The sequence below is a fragment of the Euwallacea fornicatus genome, chromosome 21, assembly GCF_040115645.1.
Source record: "Euwallacea fornicatus isolate EFF26 chromosome 21, ASM4011564v1, whole genome shotgun sequence".
NCBI lineage: Eukaryota > Metazoa > Arthropoda > Insecta > Coleoptera > Curculionidae > Euwallacea > Euwallacea fornicatus.
In genome coordinates, this window is record NC_089561.1 from 1,553,426 (window position 1) to 1,572,352 (window position 18,927).

The 18,927-nt window shown below is 37.3% G+C and overlaps 1 long non-coding RNA gene across 1 annotated transcript; it reads left to right on the forward strand.

The window, feature by feature from the left end:
* The first annotated feature begins 1,502 nt into the window (after positions 1 to 1,502).
* Positions 1,503 to 18,038, forward strand: LOC136345998 (uncharacterized). The gene is made up of 3 exons (XR_010733241.1): positions 1,503 to 1,664; positions 1,713 to 1,823; positions 17,951 to 18,038. It is a non-coding gene; the product is annotated as an uncharacterized lncRNA (long non-coding RNA).
* Positions 18,039 to 18,927: the final 889 nt, after the last annotated feature.

An 18,927-nucleotide genomic window follows, 5' to 3' on the forward strand; every position in this document is an offset into this window, starting at 1 on the left:
CATGAACATCTCGTCAGAGCTAACACATGCGGATTCGGTTAAATGGAAAAAGAGTTTCTCATTCTAGGCAGTAGTTTCACGATGCAAACAGACCTGCGAACATAAACTGCTCCCCAGATTGGACAACTTTCCTCCTATTTAACCGAATCTTTATCTATTACTGTTTATGAGATTCCCACGTCGGACATCTCGATCTTATAGACACTGTATATTACACTAAAAAAACGGGTTTCACTATAATCAATCTATTGCAAACGGCAGAAAACGACTGAAGTCCATAAAACTTTGGGCAAGAACCTCTGATGGGCTTTTTTATGGGCATATTCGTTAATAACCTTGTGGTCGGCAAATCGTAAAAAAAGGTCTCTTATTGTTGCGTAACAACTCGACGTGGCCGTAACAGCGTATAAAAAAGAATTGCTATGACTATTTGGTCAGTTTTTGGCTCTATGAGGGTGTATACTGCCCGGCAAAATTATAAAAATTTATAGCTGCAGTGTTCATGCTTTAGTAGTCATAGCAAGAAGCAACATCTAATAAGGCATTCGTGTCAGTTCGGGTTACTCTGGTTTCTTCAAAGTTCCCGAAAATTTCTAGTTGGGATCAGCTACTTCAAGTTTCGCACAAATACCCAATACCCGGTTTATTTGGGGTCATCTCAAAATCACGGAAAATTTCTACTTATCGTCCCAATCATGTCAAATTTTATGCCCGTCACCGTCTCCATATCAACGGTGACGCCACATCTTTTTAAAATTAATATGTATCAGGGATGTTATAAGTTCCTTGCACCGACTGTTTAAGAACGTGGACATTATACATACAACAACAATAATAACACCGACTATAAATAACCAGGAACCCTACTTTAGTTCTCAAAAAAAGACATTTTTACTATCAACGTTGATAAACAAAGAACTCGACGGTTTAAAACACCAAATTAAACCAAAACCTCAACGAATTGAGCGGCAACAGTGTATAAAAATAATTATTTTTAGACATTCAAATACATTTTTACTCTTTCTTAAGATATTAAATTTATATGACGTTTTGTGACGTAAATAAAAAGGTACGTCATTTGAACCATAGTTGATCCGGTATGCTTGAACTTTTCAGCGTTGAAGTTTTCCATCGTTTCCGAATTTTCCTTCGATCAGGTGCAACTTAACATTCTCACCGCTGAGACCGTTTGATTTGAGGTTGATTCGGGTCTTGAACAAATAGTTCAGAGTTGTGTGTGGAGTTTTTTTAACTACGATCGATCTTTGACGAAAAGTTTTATCAAATTCTGCTCGACTCAACTTGAGGGCAGGCAGGTCAGCGAGATTTGAAACAAATGAGGAAAAATTCTCAAAATAATATATACGAACCCAGATTGGCCCTAAGAGGCACCTAATCGACATTTTCAATTTTGATTGATCTTGGGCGAAAGTGACAGATTGAATGAATTGTTGGTCGACTCAAATTGAAAGTAGGTAGGTCACCGGAGATTCGCGGAAAAATGGGAAAAACTCGGAAAATTACCAGAATTTTTACGTTCATTCCGGTGCAGCAGTGTATCTAAATCAAATTCTTCAAACAATCGACTTCTTCCAAGGATATAACCTTGCGCAACAATAGTGAAGAACCATGCTAGGTGCAATAAAATAATCGTCCAACTACAGGTAACAAAGGGCATTTAAAAAAGGGTTAAAAGATGGGCTTTTTTACAGAAAAATCTGCCGGAAAACCACACACCAGGGTCAGAACTTCTTCGACGATCGAAGGGCAAGGTTAAGTGAGTCAAAAACTGTGATGTTTAGTGCTGAGATGATGGACACAGAGTAAGTAGATTTTTCTTCAAGCTGTCCATGTAGGCTACTTACTAAACAAAGAACAGAAGGCGATAATATATTATTGTAATGCTAATGAGGTCCTTAGTATCCGTTTGAAAAAAATCGACAAGGCAAACAAGCATTTCCCGTTAAAAGCCATTACTGATTAAATTTTCTACGTATCTCCAAGATGGAAGACACGGTCTGCATTCGTTATATTGTAAACTCCGATCAGATGCGATCAATCAATATACAAACAAGAGGTTCTAAGAAAGGAATTTTTATGATGATTGTTGTTCTGAGTGAATCACCGATTTCACTTATAGCGTAACCTCTTTTTGGTCAGTCTGCAAACCGAATTGAGCCAATTGAAATCTCGAAGTCCGTGGCAAGAGTTTGGATTAATTTACAACCTCGCACAGCTAATTTTCATAATTGACTAAATTGACAGTTTTATGGGATGTTAAAGGACTTGACCCATTTCACTAGAAAATTCGCTTTTATGTATGTTATAACTGTAATATCCATTTGCCAAACTACGAGAATAATTTCGACTGGTCACGTACAGTCTCATCTGGAAACGTGGAGCATTCCATAAATAAAGACGATAACGTGACGAAACGCAATTTGTTGCACGTGGGTATACGTGTATCCACAGCCATTTTGGTTTCGTGTTTGTGGTTAATTGCATCTCGTTCATCGTTGGTGATAATAAGAGTCTGTCAACATTTCATTTGGCTTCAGCCAGTACTCAGCAGGAGGATTTTTCCAGGCTTATCTCTGGTTGCAAGGCAAATTAAACAATTAGCCAGCAACGTGCCACAAACACAAAAAAGGTATATAGCAATAGTTTGGAGCTGCAGAAGGAATTTGCATGCAAAACGTGAAATGGAGCCATTCCACTGGCGAGAGAATTTAATTTAGACAAGATACGTGTTTATATTGTTACTTTTGTTGGTTTAATTAATTTCGGGACTTGAACTCGGCAAATTTCACATGTCAATAGCTCTTGCTCGCAGACAAAAATATGGCCAAACAAGACAAGCTAAATACGGATCTGTAATGTGGCATTTTCATACAAACCGCTTCTGCATTGGCCTCATCAGAGTGATTCGTATGCGATGAGGCCGCCGTCGTTGGATCGTTCGTCTGCAGACTGCAAACTGGGCAACTTTGCTAAAGCTGTTACCCGACTATATTCTGCCACATGTATAATCCTCATACGCCTTAATCTTGATCGTAACTTGCCTAATTTAGTTGCAGTTTACATAGTAAAGACCAAACAATATTTGCCAACTTGCCCGAGTCTGAGAACGTTCATCTGTATGTGTTCCGAGGCTTATAAGCTCAATGCCTCATTGTGCGGCAACCGACTGCATTACAGCCGACGCTCGATAACGTAAACTAATTCAACCAAATTGTCGTTCACATTATCGAGTTGGTTACATCGGCCGACGTGATTTAAATAATGAACGATTTATTAAAGAAGCGTTTTACACATACCTATATAGGGTGTTTCCTGTCTTCGCGTAGAAGATTTAAGGGCTTAATCCTGGATGCATTTCAAGTGGAAAATGTCTAGTAAAGGAGTGTTCGTAAATGTCTCGTTTTCAAAATACCGCATTTAAAATACACTAAAAAAAACGCGTTCCTTGAATATTTCCAATATGGCGCAAATTACATTTTTTAATTTTAACATGCGAATGTGTAGTAGAAAGCCCCATGTTTACATACATATGTACAGCCTTTTCCCGTGCGACAGTAGCGTACGCTTGGGACATGTTCACTATTCTATTTGCACTACTTTATTATTCTTTCCTATGGCAACAAGGCGTTCTCCTGTCTTAAGTCAACCTTGCACTGATTATTACCTAGCTGCCATTTTATATGACATTAAAAACTATATTTATATTATTTTTTATATCAATAAACCATTCATTTAAGCCACATTGGAAATTTTTAAGGAAAAACGTTTTTTTGTATATTCTAACACCCTGTGTTTGGAAAACGACGCTTTTGCGGACAAATGTCGAACATACCTAATACAGATAGCAGAAACAAAGAGTTACTATAGACTTAAACCACTCAATGTCAAATTATGAATAAAATTTGCTAACTTAACGGAAAACCAGTCAGTCACAGAGATCGATATTTTTCAGGAGGGAGGGGAGGTTATATATATCTTGGGAGAAGAATAGCCTCAAAAGATAGCGCGATTTAATCGTCTGGATGAGCTTTATAATCCGACATAAACCGAGTTATAATGTCTTCTTCATTTTCTGAGCTACCTATGGGATCACGTTGATGATCGTGAATTTAAAACTGGTCGAAAAATTTAAGCTCCTCACATTAAACTTTCAAGGCTAGAACTGTGATAATTGAGCTATACAGGTTCGTTATCGGATCCATATCAGCTCATACCGACCAGAAAATCGCTCCTCGAAAATTAATGGAAATAATCCTGAGAATATCCCTTCAACTTATTTCATTATTTAAGCAACTTGAGTTAGTTGGATTAAGAATTTAATTACAGAAAACGCGTTTTATAGTCACTCCAGCATGTTAAAATATTCTTAAAAGTAGAAGGAATATTTTGTTCTGCTGAAATGGCAGCACTGACGTCATATTATTTGTCAAAAATTGCTCACAGAGAAGCAAAAAGAGGTTTCATCGGCTCTTCGAACTAAATACTTAAAAGAAAAAAATCTTATGTGTATTTCCAAATTACTCTAACGATTAGGTAAATCAGACGTACATGCAGGCTTTGGACTATAGACCATATACTGTAAGATAATGTTACTGCTGCTTTATATGGATACGTGAAAACCAAGCAAATCCGTTTTGATAATGCTCTAATTCAATTATAAGTAATAATCTTTAGATTGCCATTATATTAGGCAAAAATTTTCATTACTTAACGCTCGAGTTGCCTCATCAGAATTCATTGATTACGGGGACTAAAAATATGCTGCTGAGATAATCTCATACGAGCAGATTGCATCATTAACTAATTTTTTCTGTTACTACAGCTAAATAAAGTGAGTTGGGAGAATTGGATAATAGAGCTGTGCTCCATTTTATGGATCATTTCCGTTGCAATTTTAGTCGTTGTAACGTTTTTTTCTGTCATCGAGATATCTAGTTCTTCTTACGTTTCAAATTTTAGAGGACAGATATCGCGGAAACCCGTAAAGAAAGTCCCTCGAACGTTACCTCCAATTATTCATTTTGCTACACTCTATAAATCTACACACCGTTGCATGAAATATTTCTTTTAATTTGTGATATATGAGGTCAGTTTAGTTCCTAAATTATATCGATTTTGACGGTCCCTGTAAAGAAACTTACAAACGCATTTTCTCATGTTAAGTAGTGTTTTTCTTTCCACTCTTCTACTAAGAAGGTCCCTCGTTGTTTATTGCTCAATCAAAACGTGTTCTTACTTATTTGAGTGTTCCCTTTACATCTAAAGTAGTTAGTTCCCTGCATTTCACTATTTTTCGTTTTTATCATTCTTTCTTCTTCTCCTCCTTTAACCGAGCGCGCTGTCTCACTTTACTTATTCGCTGCCGCACAATAACTCCCTTTTGCTCTATCGCTTTCTCTATGTCGCACTCTTTCTGCCCTATAATTAACTCTCGCCAGCGACCTACGTCTCCTTCAGTTTTGCTGTCTCCAAGGCAAAATTGCAATCGAAAGTCAACCATGACTGCATTATCCAGACTCTTATCGCCTTTTTATTTTGGCAATATCCGAGAACCTCAGCCAGATGCAAGACTTGTTTACTCTCTGGATGCACTCAACCGAACGGCCCCTGCACATGGCGCCCACATTTTCGACTGGTTTTTTCCTCTTGTTTGGATAGGTGTGGCATATAAATGATTCTTTGCAGGTGGAGTGGGACGCCTTTCCAGTTCAGTTGAATTGAAAATATTTTCTTTGCGGAGGCATTTTAAACGGTCCCGTTAACCTCAACAGCGACGTCAATCATTTACAAACCGTCTCAGGAGACAAAGGGACCGCTACGTGAAATGGACCGGAATGAAGTGTGCAGGAAGAAAACTGTCTTGTCAAGGTCCATTTTTCCAGAGGCGTAAAATTCGTGAGAGTTGAACTTATTAAAAAGTCTTTGCATAGCTATAAAATATGTATAATACGCCTTATTAAAAAGCGATACGTTGCAATGCCCGATACCTCCTGATGTGCGTTTTGAATGCTACTTCAATTAGTCCGTTTCGAGCCGGCCTATAGCGGCTTTAGTTTAATGCAAATGCAAGATTAGACCATATAAAGGAAGAACAACCAATTTCCTTCTACGTGAATGTCTATAATAAAGTTGGTTACACATGCCATATCCTCCCCTATATGTATAAGAGTGGCGTTTTTTTCTTTCGGGGAGAGACACAAATGAGAGGAGCTCAAAGATCCCTTTAAGGCTGGATAAGACCCTAGAACAGGTGGAACAAAAATAAGAGACAGATCTTTAATATGATATGCCGGGGCGAAATCGGTGCCAATTTGTGCTTTACGCCTTGAAATATGCAATACGCCTTGGAGAGAGCCGAGTTTTGGCTGGTTTTCTTGGAATATGAGCCATTCCAGAGCTGAGGGCGAACGACGCCAAAGCGGCTGGCATTCCCGGAATGTCCCTGCGGGATTTTATAATGAATAGCCGAGCATAAGTTGGAAATTCTTCGGCGTTAAATGGGACGTAAACCGGAAAATTTGTCGTTTCAGCACAGATTCGCTTCTTGTAAGGCAATCAAAGCTAAAAAAATTCGTTTTTATTCCGAAGTAATGTACGTGCCTGCATGGAAAGGACAAAATCGACTCGTCACGCCATCTGCGAGGTAGGAATGGAACTGGTTTAGTGTCCCGTTAATCGACTACCTGTTGCCGGATCGACTGGGCCGTTCCATGTGGTTACTGAGTGCGTTCCCAAATCCCGGACTTTTAAGATCTCGAACAGTCTCGCATTATGACAAATGAAGGCATTTAGAAAGTTTCAAATCGTCCAGACTCACAGCCCTTCAAATTCAAAATTCTACGTTTCGATGCAGGAGTTACGGATTAGTTCTAATCGAAGTTAATAATTCGCTTTATGTTTTGTGTCCGATATTTGCAATAGATATGTTACCATTAGGTAATTCGAAGCATTTCGTCGTTGTATGCGAGTTCGCAATACCAATTTCAAGCATTTTCCCTTTCATTCAATTCCAGGGAAAATCTCTCAATCGTGGGCAAAATACAAGTGCCCACGGCAAGTAGGCATCTTGGAACATACCCCGTAGAACCCATAAAAGGTACCATGGGCTTTGGCAACAAGGCGTTTAGGCGATTCTGCATAGTGGTCAAAGACTGCAGTCGACGTGTTGTGGTTTTTACTAATAAGTACTCAAACACGGTTCCTATCATACAACAATAATAATTGTCACCATTAATTAAAAATAACCAATCACTCAGATAATTAATGTGATTAACTGCTTTTAGTTCTGAGTAGAATTGCCTCGAAAACCCTGGATAAACAAATTTAGCTAAGCTCGAACTCACGGCAGTTTGTCATGGTTACTAATATTCAAAATATGCCTTCGTGGCGGAAACTCAAAACCACCAAACCCTATCTCCAAAACCCACTAGACTTTGATTTACGTCGGAATGTTTCAAATGACTTATGCACGCGCAGTATATTTACATTAGCTGCTTTAATCGAGACTCAAAAATAAGCCGAGAAAGAATGCTTTTAGGACTAAAAATAGAAACTGGAATGGTAATTTGGTAACGCACCGTTTGAAGTTCGTGCAGGAAACCGACGAAGTTTACGAATCGTGCGATTTCTCGCCGGATCGATCGTGATACTCTTGGGGTCTGTCGTTTGGTGGAGGCGCCGGATGAAGGCGAAGTTGTCTGCTTTAGATTCGGGTTTGACGTAAACACTCACAGGGGGGTTTGTCGGGTCCGCGGGATTGAACATTGAGCGCATGAGAGCGCCGGCAAGAAGTTTAATCACGATGGTTGTGATAAGAGAAACGTCTTTATCCAAGCTCTATATTGATGACCGAAACAAGATCTAATTTCATCCAGTCTCTATTCCAGAACTTTCAGCAGGAAGGTTCACTTTTGATGATATACCATCCTGACTTTGCTCGATCAGTTGGTTAAACTGCAACGAATGGAACCTAATTTTTCAGGTTAGCTTCCAAAGTCCTATCGGATTATCCTCTAAGTAGACACCATCATAATTATTCCTCAAAGTGAATTTGTCTCACAATACAAGTGAATGAGTGCATCTCAATATCGCTGATACTTTAAAAATGGCCATCAAGTTTTTGGAAGCTTCCGACATTTATTAAGCGATTTAATTAAACGTACTGGACTTGGACCTCTCAGAGCTACAGTGTGTTTTAAAAAAAAAAGCGATTTCGTGGGTGTAAAAGTATCTGTACATTTCTTTTCCTATTTGTTTTTAAATTTTTTATCAACATATCTTCATAGCACCTTTTTATATAAATTCCAGCGATGTAAGTTGCATTTTATAAAAAGCAGCATTTTCAGGGTTATCGAGATAAATTATCGAATCGTGTACCGACCTTAATTAACGTTTTATGGCTACTCGTCGAAGACCATAAGATGACCTTTCGAAGTATGTGACACTTCGCCAAAGTTTATGCCCGTTTAAATTTGGATGGATCCGTAACTTTCTTCCTTGTGCGTCTCGGCCATCATAAACTAAACTATGAAAATTAGTATTAAATTATAGACATAAATTTCCAAATGAAATGATGAAGAAATATGTAAAATGAGTAAAAACGGGAAAACCATACAGCACAAATGGATACTATATTCAAAACAAAAATATATATGCATATTTCAAGAATTTTGAAAGTTATTGAAATTTATTTACATATAATTTTCTACATATTTTCTTTATTTTTCTTGTTTATTTCAATTACATATATTTTCTGTAAGGGTTTTGTTTATTCAGTATAACAGAATTTATTATGAAAGGTTGAAAAAGTTGAGATTCTATTTCTCTCTTTCCTGGAAAAATACCCGTAATTCGGCCTTTCCACGGCTTCCCCCATGCGCATATGCTTTTCTTGCACGTCGAAATTAAACAAACTTACACGATTCGAATAAATAAAATGATTTAACGCACCTCTTTTGGCAACCCAACTTAAAGTAATTCGATTTTTTCCGCAGCATTAAAAACTAAATTAAATTTTCAAAAGCGTGGAAAATCAATTATTTTCAATATTTATTTCCTTTTCAAATCGTTGTATTGGAACCCATATAAAACGTTTCCAGAAGGCATTAAAATTTATATTATTATTACTTAATCTCAGATAAGAAAATCAATATACACTCGTATACTACTTAAATTTATCGCGCTGTTGCAAGACATATTAACTAGTTTTAAAAGCTTGTCTTCACGTTCTAGTAGGTAGTCGGATGACTAATTAGCAATATAATGAATGTATGTATAGGGTAAGAATTAACCTACCGCAAACAGTGAAATTGGCCTCCATAAGAAAGATAAGGGAAACTCACGTGTTGCATGCAAGGCCACAATTTCCCTTTGGGCGGCATATTTTTATCTAATCATTCCCGAGACTATCGTGTATATGGTTGAAGAAAATTCCTTGGTTTTACATAATATATCTCCAACAACATTCATAAATATTTTCCAAATGAATTGTGTATACACGGTCGATGTAGTCTGTACACGCAAACTTTTATTAAAAATGCAGAATTTTAAAGATCTTCATGATGAAGGCTTAGCCCAATTGAGCCCATTGGTGTATGTCAGGAAGGAAACCTTAAAAGTCCCTTTTAGCCTCCATATACTTTCACCTTAAACACAATAAAGTCTTTTCTATGTACCTGCCATTTTTTTGGCTGTAATGCGTTTTTTGTTGACGCCTCCTTTATGGCAGAGTCGTTAAGGAATTTGAAGGTGTAAAAAGGGTTGAATGAATACAATTTAGAAAGTTGGACAGAATTGCCTGATGGCCCGGTGAAAATTGATAGTTTGTGCAGGAAAAGAGTTGGTGCCAAATTTAGATATGAAATTTCTTACGAAAACTGGCTTTGTGTGCTTTCGGGAACGAGCGAAATTGTTGAGAGTGCAGAGAGAAAGAGAACTACACGAAACTCTTGAAAATTAAATGAAAAGAAACAGTGTATTTAAAAACTCAAACTAAGTTTATGAGCAAGTGACTTTAACCGCAAACTTAGAACCGTAACACTAAAGTTATCCGATTCAGTTAAAAAAAAAAAACGCAAGAAGGTAACAAAACATCGAAAATACAGAGAAATGAAATTAAAAGAAAGACAATTTAAAAATAAATTGAAAAGAATTAAAGCGTAACTATTAATTGGCCGGCAAAGCGACAATCAAGTGGAGGATAATGAGGATAAATGAACTGCAACGTGCATAGATGATAAATAAGTTTGAGGCTTAAGTAAAGAAATAAAATTAAAAAGAACGCAAAGTAAGCAAGCAAATAATTAATGGCGTCTAGGAAAGAGACGTTTGCATTGAACGAAAATATTATAAGGACGCAAATATTAAACTTCCAAAATAAATTAATGCTTTAAAATAGATATACTAATAAAAGAAAGAAAAATTTAACACATCATAAAAATATGGTTTAAAGTTTGTAAGTCATAGAAAAATAAAATTATTATAAAAATCAGGCAATGGCAAGATATATGCTCAAAAAAGCGATGTTAATTTTGTTCCTTTCTTGCTTCTGCGCCTGTCTTCCTTACTTCCATGTAAGTTTTTCTTAGTATGGAGAAGCGGTAATTTGTAGATGTAGACTGGACTTCAGGACGTAGTCGGACTTTAAAGGAAACTCTACCGGGCGAATTGTGCGCTTACGAAAGTTTTCACGTAAAGATCAAAGGGTAGAAACTAGACTCCAATAAATATTCGACAGTTCGGTACAGCAAAACACAACTTTGCGGAATTCTTTGACACTAAAACAGGATTTTTTTAATTTTCTCGTCACGTAAGTAACAGCCCCATAAAACCTTATTCGCTGAACATTATACATTGCAAAGAAACTTCATGCAGGCGTCGTAAAAAAACTGCAACTGCCCGGCATTGTTATCCATCAGAGTTAATTTTACGAGCATCTCCAAGTGTCCTGCCAAAATTCCCTGCGACCGACACATTTCACGCATAAATCTTGATGTGATTTTAGATACGCGTTTTTTACTTGAAATTTTGGCAAAAGATCAGAGGTTTTATGCATTTTGCTCAACTATAAAAAAGCGAATATAACTCATGGCAAAACTTGCAGTTGCAAGGCCAAAACGACGTCATTTACAAGTCACTCGCATGAACATAAGCGAAATTGAAAACGATTTTAGTTGGCACCGATGACGATTTACTCGGAATTAAAATACCTTTTCTGGTAGAAGTATGTCATGAGAAAAATCCATGAATATTTCAACAGACGAAAGGTAGTGAGAAAATCTGCAATTGAAGGCAGATTCGAAGAGGTTGATTTGAATAAGAAGGCCATTCGCAAGCAAAAATCATTTAACTTTTTTAGCTCTTTAAGAACTTAATTAATCTCTAAGAAAAAGGACTTAAGTCTGAGACCGTTTTAGAAGGGTATTTGAGACAATTTTTCCGTGAAATGATTCCGGAACGTGACCTCATGGTGGTGTAAGGAGTAAAAGTTTATACGGTGGTGTTTTTCTAGGGTCTCATAAATATATTGAGTCTCATTTCGTTGCACAAAATGTATACGTAAAACCGGTCTCCTTTCGACTATTCTGGTCAAACGTCTATTACACAACTTTTCCAAAGATAAAGATATGAAAATAAATGTGAACTTGACTCAACCTGAGTCGAGAGAAGGAAGAAAGAAAATCCCGACTGAATGGGTTAAAATACTAAAGAATAAGCTTTGAAATATAGCTCTATTTGCATTCATCGCTCCGCAAGTTGAGATAATAAAAATTTTAAATCGTGATGGAACCCCATTTCAGAGGTGATGAAACCCAAAATAGCTCAATAATATGGGCAATATACCTGTAAAAACAGTTACGATCCTATATGTCTATAAAAAATATTTTAATCCTCCAGGCAGAAGGCATTATCTGCCTTGATACTCAGAGTATTATGTTGAACTCGATAACAATCAATTGAATAGAATATTCGTTTTTCGTGAGGAAAAGTTTAGCGTCTGCGAAAGCTTTGCAAAAAAAGTGCTTTGCGATCATTCTATTGGTTGAAAATATTATTAAATACTTACTTTTAGCCAGTTTTCACACTGCAACATCTCGGGAACCAGTTGAGCAGTTGCCTCAAAAAACCAGACTAATCACTTTGATGCGTTATAGAAGCATACACAAATTAGATTGTAACACATCTGTTGATTTTCGAGATATGTGGCAAGTTAGTGCCTGTTTTTTGCAATTCTGAAAGAGCTCTAAAATGAAGGTTCACGCAAATGCTTTGCTCCAAGATCTCGGTTAACGTATCAGCGATTCCTAGAAAATGTCGAATTTTTGCTGCAAATTTTCAAAGTACGGGAAATGGCTATTTTTTTTCGGTTATTAAAATTTAAATGCCAATATCTCAGGAACTCGGAAAACGGTCTTAAGTATGACATTATTACAGATAGATACCACATAAAATTACGCATAAGTAGCCATAAAATAAGGCAAATAATTGGATAATTTGAACCAGACTTCGCTTTCCAATGTGTGTCAAAGTCAACGTGTCAGGTGAATGGATGAAAAACTTACTAATTTTTGGACTGAATGACTATAAAATCACTTTTTGCTGATGCGAAATTGCACCTGGTTCATTAGTGCCTTTTCTGTAATTAAGTTTGAATAATAAAATTTTCAGTTATATTTGACTTTGGATCACCATTTAAAGCTATGATAGTTATCAACGAGAAACGTCAGAAAAGATAACGTAGAACGGAATATGAAGGAAGGCAAAATTATAAAATGGAAGTTTGCGAGCAAATTTACTGCACGACTATTCCATTGATTGGACAGAAAGATAAGACAAAAGGAAATTTCCAAAGGAGGCAAACCAAACTTCTGCGTAAACGCTGAAAACTTCAATCTCCCAATAACGTTGTGGCAGGATAGAGCATCAACTCTTAATTATAAAATATTTTAAGGAAAACTTTCATGTCTATACTGGTAATTTTCCATATTTGTGGACGTTACCTTAATTGAAAAAATAATCAAGTCTTCTCTCCATAAAAATTCCTTTTCGAACCTAATAAGGTCTTATCTCTGTCAATAAAGCAAAGCTCTTCGGCTGTGCCTCTGGTGCAATACGTCTCCTAATCTCAAGTAATTTACGTTCCAATACCCTCTGCCCTTACGACATCTCCCATTTAAAAGGGCTTTGTCTCAGGGTCCTCATTTATCTTCTAGGCGTAAAAGGGTAATTTCAGATTTTTGTTTGTAATTTCACATTTGCTCAATCTCGCCCTTGTCCTGCAAAACGGGTTTAATTTCCGCCTCAGTGAAAATAGAGTCCCTTTTATTGTTTCGAGGATATATGGGGCGAAGACGTTGGTTAAATATGACTTGTGTTAAGGTTTTAAATTGGCGACTCTGGTTATTAACGACTTCCAGACAATTCCCATCTGGTTTGCAATCACAAAACGTCGTCCTTGATTGAGATTTACGAATTAATAAATAAAACAATTTCCTCTGGAATCGCTAGCAACGCCTATATTTAGATCGAACACCCCCCATCCATTCAAATTGAGGCCGAAATAATTGCGCGTAATTATGTACCTGGTGACTCAATAATGGTGATGTGAGAGGGCACCATTGGAGCTAATTTAAAACGGTCCCGTGGCTTCGCAATTTCGCAAAATGGCCTCGCAGGTGCTGTAATTAGTTTCAACTTAATCGAATTTAATTTCCTGGAAGAGACGGTGTTCCTGCAGAGAATGGATTCAAAGAAGACGTGTGTGTCTGCTGGGGTTAGTGGCTCTAGTCGAACATATTAAAAGCAATAACAACAAGGTTGTAGTTTCAAGCTGATGTATGGGAATTTTAGTATCGAAATTTTGCCCTTGTAGCTGCATAAATTTATATTAGACCTCTCGACACTCCGATAGTTCTTTAAAATGTAAAGTTCGCAAGATATTTTCAAGCTCTTCGTAGGCTGTTTCAAGCCAAATTAGCCCTGGATTATTCTTCATATGGTTTGATAACTGGAAAGAAACTTCAAAAAACTTAACATATTAGTTTCCTCATTTAATCGGGTTCATAGCTTCTACAGTTTCCGAGATCCCAATACATGGAAAATCCATTTGGGGCGCGCAGCTTCTTCGAAAAATCAGAATAATTTTTAGACACACTGATCCGTGCTGAAGAAAAAAGTTTGTTTGTTGTAGCGTTTGTAATTTCATTATCAACGGAGTATTTTAGAGTAAAAAAATAAATACTTTATTAGTGCACGCCGCTGACCTAACCTAAATAAGAATGGTCATACTTAGATTACTCAAAAAAATTTTGTTTTTTTATCGAAATGACGAAAAAATCCTTAACGATATTTTCAGGTCAATTTGACTGCGATTCTTCAGTAAAATCGACAATTCAGTCAGGGTAAGTTCGCGGCGTGCATTAGAAAGGTTTTTATTTTTATACGTGAAGACGGTGTATCTTGAAAAAAAAAAAAACCTTTCTTGTTGCAGCAGCCGAATGCTATATTTTTTCCGAGAATATTCAATGACTGGCTTTACTAAAAATGTTTTGTTCTGAAAACTACCAGTTCTATATGGTTACCAGCATCTACGAAATCTTGATCACTGTATTTCCGTTAATATTGATGTTTGTCTTATTTTCACGTATTTTTTTTTTTTACTTGTTGGTAGAAAGAAGTTCCCAACAATAACCAATTACTTTGTATATGCGTGGCATCGCTTTTAAGTGAGGAATAGGCTATTAGTCTGTGCCCCATTCTCCTTAAGACGCCCTGTGTTGCCCGAGCTACGATATTTATATACATATATTATACATATAAGGTAAGAGACAGTTATTGCTATAAAAATAGACAGGGCAACATCAGCATAGAGAACAAAGTGACGAACTGACGACAATTAACTCAATTGAAACAACCTAAACATTTTCGAACTGACCAAAGTGAGGATGAAACCCACCGCGAAAAACAGATTCCTCCATGCACCACGCTACAATATTAGCGCCAGAATCATCCCCCATCCCCGCCGAAACTGCATAAAACCCCTTTCGAAAAACTGCGGCCCTAAAAACTGATTACTTTTGCAGGAACTGAAACTACGTCTTCAACAAATCCCCGGAATGCCATTCGGGCCAGGCGGCAAAGAGAATTTCGAAAGTCGTTTCCGTCCGACTGCGGCTGCAATATGCAACGCAAATTCTGCCATCTAGGTCAAGTGTCTGCGCAAAGGGCGTGCGCAGACCCTTTCAGGGCGATCCATACGGGCAAAGTGCTCGGGCGGCCATCTTGCCCGTTTAGGTGAATCAGATAGGGCTTGAGAGAGAGCGTCCTATGAAGGGGAAAGACGCACAAAGAGAGAGAGGAGAAACATTAGGGCTCGAGATAATCTGTAGAGGTATTTTTAAACTGGGCTCAAAGGGTGGTTTTGGACGCCGCTGAAGAATTTCACGAAGACGGGAAGTTCTCGTCGAAAGAGCGAGAAATTTCCGAATTTCTATGCAGGTGCAACACGGCGAATAATGTTTTAGGATGGCTGCAGCATTTGCATTCAAATTTCATCAGGGAATGCAAGTCACGTGCAACTCCAAGTATATTATTGAAAACGAGGACGTGATTTCTCCTCGTACACTCCAAATTTTATGGTAATTACATGCAGAAAAAGTACTTACACATCATCTTTAGAAGCAAGGCCCGAGCACAAAACATAAATAAAGACACTCACTTGCTCAGGCTCGGCCAGAGGGGCTCTAAACTGATAGAAGAAACGTTCTCTATGTTGATCCCTATTCAGTGATGCCGGCCCTTACTATAGGTTTATTGGTTTAGGGGGGTGTGGTGAGATATGCTTAACCAAGCTTTTTTTGAGTTTCGAAATGATCGCACACATGTATTGTTATGTCCAGGCAGCCGCGAGACCATGGGAAATACCACAAAAATGCAAGAGACAGATACGTTTTGTTGCTTTAATATTTTTGTTGAAACGTTTGTTAGGAAATGAAGTGTCGTTAAGGACATTCCCAATTAGAAGAGGTACCTACTTTTTGCCAATTTTCAAATTTCGGCGTCCGATATCTGAAGAACCGGGGGAGCAATTGTCTTAAAATTCAGCTCAAATTAATCGCCTCGAGCTGCTCATATAAACAAAGCTGCTAATTTTCTATATAGTTTCCGTATATTTTTGACTAATGAAACTTCCTGCCATTTTTACGACAATTAATTTGTGAGACTGGCCAGCAAGATATTTTCCCAGAAACGGACTCCTTTTATCACCTATCACTAGTTTTGGCAGTGCGCTACTAACTATTTATTTTCAAAAAGTGAGATTGTTTGTTGAACTTTGCTGTCTTCACGAAAATCAAAGGGAAATTCACATAATATTCTCTTAAGAAGTGCATTTAGTCATCTAATGTGTGTCTTCCATACAATTTAGCATACGCCCTAAGGCTCTAGATGTTGTAATTATATTTGGCAAATTGACGAATTTTCCAATCAACATCGTTTAACTATCTTTGTTCAATCAAAGCTTTAGTTTATCTAATTTGGTTACGACATAAAAACGCAAAATCGGAAACAAATAAATGCATCAGAAATCCTGCTTGAATACAGGGTGTTCTAGTTTTAATCCGCGTAACTTTAACAACAAATTGAACGTCTAAAAATAATGGCAGTTTGCTATATAACGTCCAATAAATGTCCCTTTGGCAGATACAATGGCGTGCCTACCTCCATGTTAGCAGATATTTTGTAAGGAAAAATGGGACTCTACTGACTTTTCTGAAAAGAAAATTCATTCTTGAATTTCTCTTTTAATCGTGGAGAAATAGTTTCTCTTGAGATATTTTCGTTCGGCCTACCGTTTCCAAATAAAAAAAATTTAATAATTTTTATGCACGTTTACTCTGCGTACATATTATTGTTAGATTAAGATTTGCCTAAACTAATACATACATAATAATAACTTTTGACATAAAACTATTCAAGATTTATCATTGTTCTTTTAAAAAAAGGGTGGATCGTTTTCCTTTTTTTTTTTTATTTTCAGTAAAATGTTGGTATCATAACGTTCTAATTGTTAATTTAGGACATGCATTAAAATTAGTTTAATTGTTTTACTGGGAAAAGGTGGGTCGGAGGAAAAAGTATCAAGAGAAACTTTTTCTCCAGAATTAAACGAGTAATTCAAAGATAATACTTATTTTCAGAAAAGTCAGTAGAATAGCTCTTTTCTGGAAAAATATCCTCTAGCATAGAGGCAAGCACGCCAATTACAAAGCTAAAAACATATTTTTTTTAGTAAATCCTATGCGTCGTTTCGGGTCGGCAACCCCCTCCACAATTTCGCTAAATAATCTCAATAATAATATACGATATATAATCAATTTTTGGAAAAAAATTATATTTTGCATTTTTTAAATTAAATTTCAACTGTCTATGTCAGCTAAGGGAAGCCTTATTGACCGTTAATTCATAGAGCAAACTGATATTATTTTTGGCTGCTCAGTACACTATCAAAGTCATGCGGGTTAAACTGAAACACTCTACATTCGCCATGTTGGTCATATTCTCCCACGTGCAATTTGTTTAATCAAACGCCACTTACCAACAAACTGAAAGCTCCAATCACAAAAAGCACCTACGCACGAATGGTCAATAGATGTGGCTAGCTCAGCTTAGGCAATATTTAGCATAGACAACAAAAAAAACCGTTGACAGCCATTCAGTCTTTTCATATTCATTCATACTACAGCGTGTCCATGATAGAATTTTTAATCATCCGGGACCGGATGGCCACCACTATTAGTGCCCCCGTCCCGTTGTTTACAAAATGTGGATATCCAATATTGAGCCTTTAGGCACGTTTCCAAGCTCCAGTTAATCCAGCTTTGTTCTCTGGTGAAAAATTCCATCCACGTTTCATAGTCATTTTATTTTTCAGATATCTCCGGCTTCGTCTCCATCGACGGACTTATACCAAAACTACATAAAAGAAAGATCCCAATGCCTTCAGAAATAAATAAGGAAAGGTAAATAACGAATGAGAGGAAAGACGGAAAGTAATATTTGCACCTTTAGACCGGCTCCGGAGACCAGTAAGTCACACACATGGGCCTAGAGGGACATCTCGTCTTTCGAAATAAAAGAATTTACCGTTTTGGTGCTTTCGGAAGATTACTCGGGGGGGCCAGACTTTCTCTTTTTGTGTATTTGGCTGTGTGTGATGCTTAACGGGACTGATAGGAAGGTCGATTTACAAAGAAACAGAGAGAGCATTCTCTTCCGATAACGAACTAAAATATGCGGTTGCCAAGAATTGATGAGAGGAGCCAATAAAACCTTAGACCACATGCGAGAATTCATTAGAGTTATATAACTTAATTAACGACCAGTTGCAGCTGTTAATAATAAACATTACCATTGCAAATTTCAAATGGAATGAATGGCGAGTGCGTTGTTTTAAGTGGACCACCAGCAGAGTGGCCGTTAAACCGTCAGCTAACACTGATAGTGCCATTCTATTCCATAATTAACGATATAAATAAAAATTAGTCTTCTTTTCCTCACACCGTGCACCTAGGCATTTACGCTTTCCAACGAATTCTCTTGTAACGAGATGTAATATGATTCTAATAAGGAACTCCACCGAACATTCCGGTCAATTAAACCTGAAACAGTAAACAAGTCAACACCATTCAGTTTTATAACCGTCGCATAGTAGAATAGCCCAGAATGCAGCTGAAACCTTCCAGAAATGAGGGCACAATTTTCCTTCTTATCTCCACGCCTCCGTCAAGCGGAAACTCCTCCGTTTCCAGGGGGGCCAAAGTGCAATTTGCCAACTTTCCACGGGAAAAACAAATAGAGACAAACTGTCGGCTAAAAGTTTCAAGCCAATTTCGTGCTCGCCAGCAAAGT